Here is an 8966-nt window from a genome sequence, read left to right on the forward strand (position 1 = left end):
ATACAGGATAGCTATTCCAGTAGCTTTCTTAGAATAATTGCTGTGTGCTGCCATTACCCTGGACAAGTAAGAGGGTTGTGTTTGTGGCAGGAGGAGAAAACAAGATTGCTGCTGTTGATTTTTTAATTATTATTCTCTTTCACAGCACCACAGCTGGAGCTAGTGAATTACCTTTTTCTGGAGTTTGGACCACGGTGCCTGTTAACAAAACTTGGACGTATATCAAGCAGTGCTGTGCTCACTAAAGTGACTTAGTCTGTAAAAATGCTTAGCTGCCAAGGGTAGCAGGAGGGGACATCTCACAGTGTAGAACCTGATCTGGTCCCACAGCCACTGCTTCCCTTCTGCCGCCACGAAAAGATGGAGAAGGAGGTCTTGCTGGCATCATTCTGTCACCTGCAAGAGAAAAATGGTAAGCAGGACGCCAGGAGTGCCTGCTTTTCTCGCAGATGAAACAGGGCATCTCTATCTACAGATTGGCTTTTGAGAAAGTCTTACCTGCTGAGTGCATTTGGATGTTGGCCTCTCTCTGGTATCCAATGGAGCCCGAGGTCCACACTACTTATATATCTTCAATGATGATGTCATCTGGATGGAAGAGAATGAGAAGAGAATGAAAATGAGATTTTGCCACAGGCCTTTAGTCAAAGGGCGCTGTCTCCAAGATGTGGGGCTTACCTTCTTTCGGCTTCAGGCGGAAGCAAGCCAGGTCCGGCCAAACTACTATCATCTGCAGAGGAAAGAAAAATTGGGGTCAGATGGCAGCAAGAGAGCACAGAAGCAGCGCCAAATCAGGAAGGATGGGTCTCCCTCTGTCTTGGGCCCAATGCCTTGTTCCAGAGGACCTCCCTGGGCCCTGCAGCCTCCTGGGCAGAGGTGGAAGGGCAGCAGCAGCAAAGGGGGAAGGAAAAGCATCTGGCCTCATCCTGACCCCCAGAGACACACCCCGCATCATCTGCGCTAAAGATCACTTGGGGATGTGATCTTGGGGGCATGGAAGTAACCAAAGAAATGAATAGAAGAAGGCAAGGTACTTACTCTGAGGTTGGGGTATTTCCGGGCAATAGCCAGCAGCAAGGAAATGCTGCTGGCCGCTAGTTCTTGAGCCTCCCCACTTTCCCCCAGGGCGTATCCTCAGAGGTCCTGCAGGAGGAAAGAGCGTCTGAGAGTCAGGGGCCAGTCTGGGTCAAAGCGGCCCCCACTGCCCGCACCACGGAGTCCTTGGTACTTCTGGACCATGAGGGTTTGCCAGCTTTGGTCTTGGACCAAATTGGGGGACAAACAGTTTCTGTGCCCCAGAAATGGTGCAGTCCATTGGGTAAGGGGGACAACCCTAAAACCACCCCTGATGCCATCGGGACACTTACACTGAGAAGGTGGAGGAGAGTGCCAGGGTTGGGGGCTTCCATAAGGAGACTCCCGAGCAGGAGCCGGAAGTGCCTCTTCAGTTCCTGCGGGAAAAGAGAGAAGAGAGTTTGAATGCTGGGTTGGATTCAGCAAGTGTGTGACAAAGAAAAAGCAGTGAAGGGAAGTCAAAACAAAGGGCATACTTCTCTCTCCTCCTCCTCGGCCCCTTTTAGCATGGCCTCCAATGTCCTGTGCAGGATCGCACTGATCCTATCACAGCTGAATTTGGGCCTCATGGTGCTGCAGAGATGAGAGGGTTAGATTCTCCCTTGCCCCCTTCTCCCTCCCTCCTGCTCTTTCCCCGTGGAGTTCTACCCCCTACCCACAACCCCATCCACGCCAAAGATCCCACTCACCTTAACTGGAGGAGGGCCTCCAAGGCAAGGGTCAGGGGGCGATCCCTGAAGTGCTCCAAGGGCCCCAAGATGTCCTGGAAGAGAACAGAGGAGGAAAATCAGCTCCAATCCCAAACACCAGGCTTGGCTTTGCAGGGGAATGGCAACCCCATGCCCTAAGCCAGCAGGGTCCTCTCCGCAGATGCACAACCCCTTCCCCCCACACCACCCATCACTCACCAGAATTGCTTGGGCCGTCTCCTGCTTGGAGCACTTCAGGGATCGGAGCCCCCTGAGCTCAACTGTCTGGCAGCTCTGGATGACCCCCAGGACGTAGATCTGTTCATCCTCCAGCAGCTGAAATGCAAAAGTCAGGCTATCAGTTCCTCGTGAGGGGAGGGCTTCTCCGCATCTGAGAGTGCAGAGTGGGGGGCAAAGAGCGCGGGGGTGGGGAGGGCAGGTCTGAGGGATCATAGAATCCAGTCCCTGCTCTTGTTTTCTCCAATACTCACCCCTGGGGCTGGGATGCGGAACTGCAGCAAAACTGTAAACAGAAGGACATGGGAACAGGCGAGTCCTCTTTTGCATCCTTGGACTGGTTGCCCCCCATGCCCATTCCTGCCCTCCTCTGTCCAAAAAAGGAGGGCCACTTGCTCACCTGGCGCCACGGGCTGTTCTGGGTCTTGCTGGGGGGCCACCCTCTGGCAGTGCCTGATCAAGCGCCTTAAGCACCTGATCCTAGAAGAGATGAGCGGAAAGAGCGACTCAGACACCAGCAGCCCCAATTCTTGTGTGTGAGGAGCGGCGTCTGAAGAAAACAGTGAACCACTGCCAAATTGGCAGAACAGAAATACGTATGTAGAGCCTAATCGATCCTTGCTGGCCCATCATGACCAATTCCTTCCATCTCTCTGCAGTTCAGTGACCTGAAGGGTCATCATCAGAGCCTGAAAGAGGCAGCCCAGAGCATGAAGGGCTGGCAGAGAGAGAAAGGCGGTCCCAAGTGCTCTGGGTTCAAGAGCTACGGCCATGCCAGGACCCAGAGAGCCTGGTCCCCTCATTTGTTCAGTCAAGCAGTATATAAATTTCATGAAGCAAATGAAATGAATAGGGAGAGGGGAAAGCTTTGGGTCATCCATCAACATTGTTACCGGAAGTTTTGGAAAGGTTGGCGGGGGGTTTCCCCCTCCAGCAGGCACCATACCCCCCTCTGACTGTACCCGAAATCAACACCTTCACTTCTGCAGATGTCCCCACAAAACATATCCTGACACAGTCCTTTCCTTTTTCTATTCCAAAGGCTCCCATAAATAAGGGTAGAACATTTGCCCTAATGAAGCAAGAGATATCACAAAGGAAGACGGGTCCTTGTGGGATGTGAAACACAAGAGCAGTCAAGTACAACATTCCTAGAGTGAACATGTTTACACAAGGGGAGGAATGTTTGTCCAGCCAGCAGAATGTCCTGTTTCCTTCTGGGCTGGGACAGACTTTCTCTGCATGTGACTAGAGGTGGGTGTGGCCTCACCTGTGCAGATAATCACAAAAGCACAAGGCAGGGCAGCCATCTCTCTTTCACTACATGCATTGAAGAAGCAATATCTGCTTAGCCAAAGATGCCCTCTTGGCTCCAGCCAAGAGAAGACAAAGGGACTGTCTTCTTATGGAATAGTTTCCAAGTGTATGTTACTTTTCTAAGCTAAGTCTGCCTTCTGGGATCCGATTGTGAACAGAATGATATGTGAGTAAACCTTTTATGAGGGACATGGGTGGCGCTGTGGGTTAAACCACAGAGCCTAGGGCTTGCCAATCAGAAGGTTGGCGGTTCGAATCCCCACGACGGAGTGAGCTCCCGTTGCTTGGTCCCAGCCAACCTAGCAGGTCGAAAGCACGTCAAAGTGCAAGTAGATAAATAGGTACCACTCTGGCGGGAAGGTAAACGGCGTTTCCGTGCACTGCTCTGGTTCTTCAGAAGCAGCTTAGTCATGCTGGCCACATGACCTGGAAGCTGTATGCCGGCTCCCTCGGCCAATAAAGTGAGATGAGTGCCACAACCCCAGAGTCGGCCACAACTGGACCTAATGGTCAGGAGTCCCTTTACCAGAACAGTTATTATAGAGGCCTTAGCGAGCCTGAGCAAACACATCCACTGCAAGTTTAAAAGGGGGAATGTTACTCTGCTAAAATTGTAAACTTGTTAACACAAGTTGGAAAGGGTATTATCAGACAATATATCCTCCCCTGCATCCCTGAACATTCCCACACTTGTCACTGTGGCAAGCCCCCCCCCCCCCCGGACCTGGCCCCTCCTGAGTGGTGATGCTCTGTCAGAACTCAGAGGCACCTGCTGTTCCGCCTGCAGCTGGGCTGCATCTTCATTTCACATCCTTCCTGCAGCCCCATTCCCAAAGGCAGACCAGCCCCACGCCCTTCCAGGCAGGCTAGGCATCTCCATAGCGCAGGATTGGACCATCTTCTTGGCATGCAGGTCTTTCGTCCCGGGCGGCATCTCCGGGGGGGGGGGCTGGGAGATTGGGAATCTCCCCCCCTCTAAACCCTGGAGAGCTGCTGCCAGTCAGTGCAGTCAAGTTGAAGAAAGATAGTGAGCAGATGAGAGTGACCAGGATGATGAAGGGTCTGGAAACCAAGCCTTATGAGGAACGGTTGAGGCAGTTAGAAAACAAGCCTGATGCATATTATAGATATGGAAGTTAACATCAAACAGAACTGTGCATGTAAAAAAAGGAAAAGGAGGGAAACTCTTATTTTGCAAAAGGTTGACGATGGAGTCTTAGAGCTGACTCTTCCCCATCCTTTATTATTTATGGAGTGAATCTTGCAGTTGTTGTATAAGGGATTATTTTTTTGACTGGAATGTAATTGAAATTTGTAAGATTTTGGAACGCAGAAATAAAATAACCATCAATTCTAGCAAATGGGAGGCCGCCTAAATTATATAATTTTGTATTTGAACAATAGGTGTTTGTATTATAGTTTGGTATCGTTATAATGAGGCTATTATTGGACTGAAATTGAAAATTAATATAAAAATTATTATCGAGTATGTTAGTCCCTTTTATTGCTTTGCCAGTGCTCGCCATTTGCTAATCTGCATGCAAATCATATCCAATTGCTAATCATTCAATCAGTCATATTTTACTGGATTTTGTGTGAATTGCCATATATTCAATTTTCTATTTCCCCTTTTCTGTATACATTCTGTATTGTTTGTAATTCCATTTCATATCATCTCCATTTATCATTTCTATTAAGCTTTGTATAACAACAGAGCCCAGAGATTTGTTTCTCTGCAACCCCGCCCCCCTTTGGAGGCTGTAGGGGGGAGGGGCATCAAATTCCCCACAGATTGATGGGGGGGAACCCTGTGGATTTGTGCTTTTTATCAGATATGCAGAATGCTTTAATCCCAAACACTCTAGCCCAGGCATCCCCAAACTTGACCCTCCAGTTGTTTTGGGACTACAATTCCCATCATCCCTGACCACTGGTCCTGTTAGCTGGGGATGATGGGAGTTGTAGTCCCAAAACAGCTGGCGGGCCAAGTTTAGAGATGCCTGCTCTAGCCCTATGACTGGCTCTGCCACAATAAATCTATTTGTTTCTAAGGTGCCTGGTGGTTCTCTTTTTCTACGTTTGCTGCAGGGGGCTTAATAATATCACTACCCTTCTGCACTGTGTGAATTAAGCAGGGGCATGGATTTGCAAGCATTTGTAACTTCTGCCATGAGGATCCATGCTTCAGAACCACGTTTTTGGGCCACGGTATGTTCAGGAAGCCGTGGATCCGTGATTTTTGTGGTGCAGGCTGTGCCCCTGGCTATGATGTGTGATTTGATGGTGACTTTGGGCTGATCTATTGCAAAAATAATGAGGATCCGTGTTTTTTAACTATGTTTTTGCGCCATTGCAGTACCACAAAACAGTGGATGCATAGTTTTTTTTTGTTCTGCCTACAGAAAAATACGTGGTGCAGAGTATCATGGTGTTTTATTTTGTCACAATATAAAAATCATATGAATTCATGAGGATCCATGTTTTTGTGGTGCTGCAGCGCGGCTAAGTGTTGGATCCACGTTTTTCTTTTTCTTTTTTTAATATATTTTTTATGAACAAACCAATCAAATCATATTAATTCCAAATTACAAAGCCAAATTTTTAAATTTTTGTTGGGGGTACCCATGCTTCGAGCTCAGAAAGGGATCCAAACATCTCTCTTGCTGCTTTAATGTTAAGTTCTGTCCAAATAGTGTTCACAGTTCTATCCAAACTTCTCTTTATTGTTTTCCTCATCTTCTTGTTGTTGTCATATATTCCTTTCTTTGTGACCTCAGATAGTCTCCCCAAGCGGGTTGAAAACAAACGTTGTTATATCCTGTGTGGATTTTCCATTCCTCCAAGAGCCATATTCAAACAGACAGACGCCATTTCCACATGTCCATACAAAACATTCTTAAAGTCTGCCCGTATTCTTCGCAGGCCTGTCAGTCTCTCCTCAATCTTCTTAGGGGGTTCTGCCAGGTCAAACTCACATTTCAATATAATAACAAAACCATGGTGTTCTCCCCCTCGATCATAAATCCAGTAGCCAGGCCTGCTTACTAACAAGTCTCTTTTTATAACTGCGTCATTCCAAAGGTTCATTCCTTTCCAGATATTTCACAAGCCATGTCTTTGATTAGTAATTCATTTCCACCCAGTTCTTAATCAACCCGCTTGTAATCAATAATTGCAACGATTCTTCTTGTGGGGAGGGTTGTTAGGTAATCCCTGTTACGGAAAAATCTGGGTGCGAGGCTCCTCTGCCACCCAGCTCGTCGGACTCAGTCCGCAGGTCCCTGTGGAGGAAAATGAGCTCAGCCGGAGACAGGAGCAAGCTGCAGAAGATCCAAGTTTATTGTGCAACAGGTTCAAGGCGAGATTGAACAGCGAGAAAGGGGACATGAGTTTTTGAAACTTCCCTCCATGTCCCAGAATACAGTGCAAAATACATCATAGTTACATCATGAATACATTAAAGAGAGGTTGGGTTACACAGATTACATCATGAATATATTAAAGAGAGGTTGGGTTACACAGATTAACATATGGAGGAGGGAGGGGGGAATATGCAGAGCTGGAGATATGCGCAGATAAACGCTTCCTGAGTACTGTTGATGAGAGCACAATAGTCCAAGCTTGCAAAGTCTGCCACCTGGCATTGCCCGGAGGAAAGGTTGGGCAGAGTGATTTGACCGGATTAGGGTTTTCCTGAGTATGTGACACCTCGCTCGAGGGATTATGGAGGCAGAGCAGGTGTCATGGAGTCCTGAAGAAACTGAATCGATCAACACCAAAAGCAAGAAAATTTGAGCTGCGGTTGATTTTATATGAATTTTAGGGATCTTAGTCCGTTCCAGTCCATTTTTATATTGATAATTGAAGTCGGAAACAAAATAGATACATTGTTACAAGATTTGACACTTTTACGAGTTCACGAGTTTCGGTTCCATTGTTCTCCCAGCGGGGAGCTGTCAGCAGCTTGTCAAGAGGTTAAATGAGGCTTGCAGGAGCTCGCTGAGCTAGCTCTGCAAGGCGAATGCATGGTTCTGATTGGGTAGAACAGAGCCATTGTAGCGAATGGAGGATACAGTTTGATACGGTCTACCCACAGTAAAGATGGAGCGAGAAGGAGGCTTAAGAAAAGAGGCTTAAGAGTTTGGGCTTATTTCGCCCGTATAGAGAAAGGGGAAAGGCACTTTATTTATGGGGCTTGGGGTAGAGTGTGGTGCTTGTGTAACGGTGTGGGGGCTGAGGGGTCAAGGTAGGACTGGGTGCCCTTGAGGTCATCGCCTCGGACCCTCTGGTGACCGCCGGAAGGGTAAAGGAAGATATCCCCCCCTTCCGTATCATCACATAAGAGAAAAAAGAAAAGCCCCCCCCCATTCTGTCCCATTCCGACATACCGACCCTTTGATGTATCTTCTTCTTGATATATTTTCCTGTTAAATCCAACCGATTGCTCCACTTCACAGAGGTCACTTCAATTAGCAGTCTTAACTTTACAGTAGCAAAATGGAGGCAACTTAAGTTACAAAGGTACAAAATGTAAGTTTAAAAATGGTGCTTGAGCTCAGACGCACACATGTGGTCAGCTTGCAAGCCTGATGAGGAAAGACTGCCCAGGTAAGCAGGAAGTCGGTAGCATTCCAGCTTCCTGCCCAGGCAGACAAAAGAAGTGATCTCACAGAGTTCCCTCTAGCACATTCTACAAGAAAGCTCTATGGGTCTTGGTCTCTTCACATGCCCATCTGCCCAAGGAGGAATTGTTGGTTTGACTGCAGTGATGTCCTACAATTCCCCTGACTTACCAGTTTGCCACACAGTGGATTGGTAATGCTCCGTTAAATGAGGGGCTTGTGAGCCCATTGTCACAGACAGATCACTGAGGTTCAGACTCAACACAGCTACTTTATGCTGTAGGAATGGAGGACCTAGTTGGCTGAGGTGGCCTGTAATATTGAAAGCGATTGCTTACCTCTAACAATGGTACTAATAGGCCCAGTATTTAACCATTCTTCCCCCAAGACTCAATTTATCTCTAATGGAAACTTAGGTGTGACTGCAGGCAATAGAACTAAGTAATTTTGCTCCCGCCTCCAGGGCTATTTCCAAAATGTTGTGGGAAGGCACTGTTTTCAGCACCATGGGAGATTTCCTGCCTTGACCCTCATGGTTCCATCTTGTCTCCCAAGCTATTTAAAAGCTATATTAAGTGGCTGAGAGCTGTCATCAGCAGTTTGCGAATGGAGTAGCCTTTGACACCAGATACATGTGTTTTAAGGACCCATCCTATTCCCGTGACTATTTTGTTTCAATTATTTTTAATTCTGAATTTTAATTTTAAATTAGCACAGGTCACAAGAAATCTAGACACGCATGGACGGGAAGGATTGGGATGAAGGATACATCAGTTTAATTATTTTTTATATACCCTGTTCTCTTGAAAATCAATGCAAAAATATGTTTTTTTTTCTTATTAAAAAACCCCAACAACCACTGCTAACAGATAACAGAACTGCCTAGTTCAGTATGACTAAAGAGGCTGCTAATTTGTTATCTGTGCCTTCCAAGGTTGGTGGTAAAGCAGTTGGCACCAGCAGCTCTCCAAAGGGACTTTAGCATGTTGTGTTTTCCGCAAGTGAATTTGCAAGGATTAAAGGTTAT

The 8966-nt window shown here is 47.2% G+C and overlaps 1 long non-coding RNA gene across 2 annotated transcripts; it reads right to left on the minus strand.

Annotated features, from left to right (window-relative positions):
• Positions 1-286: 286 nt before the first annotated feature.
• Positions 287-3075, minus strand: LOC309356373. 2 transcript variants are annotated; one of them, XR_014162731.1, is made up of 3 exons: positions 2303-3075; positions 499-1201; positions 287-396 (listed from the first exon to the last, which is right to left on the minus strand). It is a non-coding gene; the product is annotated as an uncharacterized lncRNA (long non-coding RNA). The 2 variants fall into 2 exon arrangements; XR_014162732.1 differs by lacking the exon at positions 287-396 and having other exon boundaries at positions 472-588; positions 679-1201.
• Positions 3076-8966: the final 5891 nt, after the last annotated feature.

This window comes from Podarcis melisellensis (assembly GCF_964234715.1).
Source record: "Podarcis melisellensis genome assembly, chromosome: 14".
Taxonomy (NCBI): domain Eukaryota; kingdom Metazoa; phylum Chordata; class Lepidosauria; order Squamata; family Lacertidae; genus Podarcis; species Podarcis melisellensis.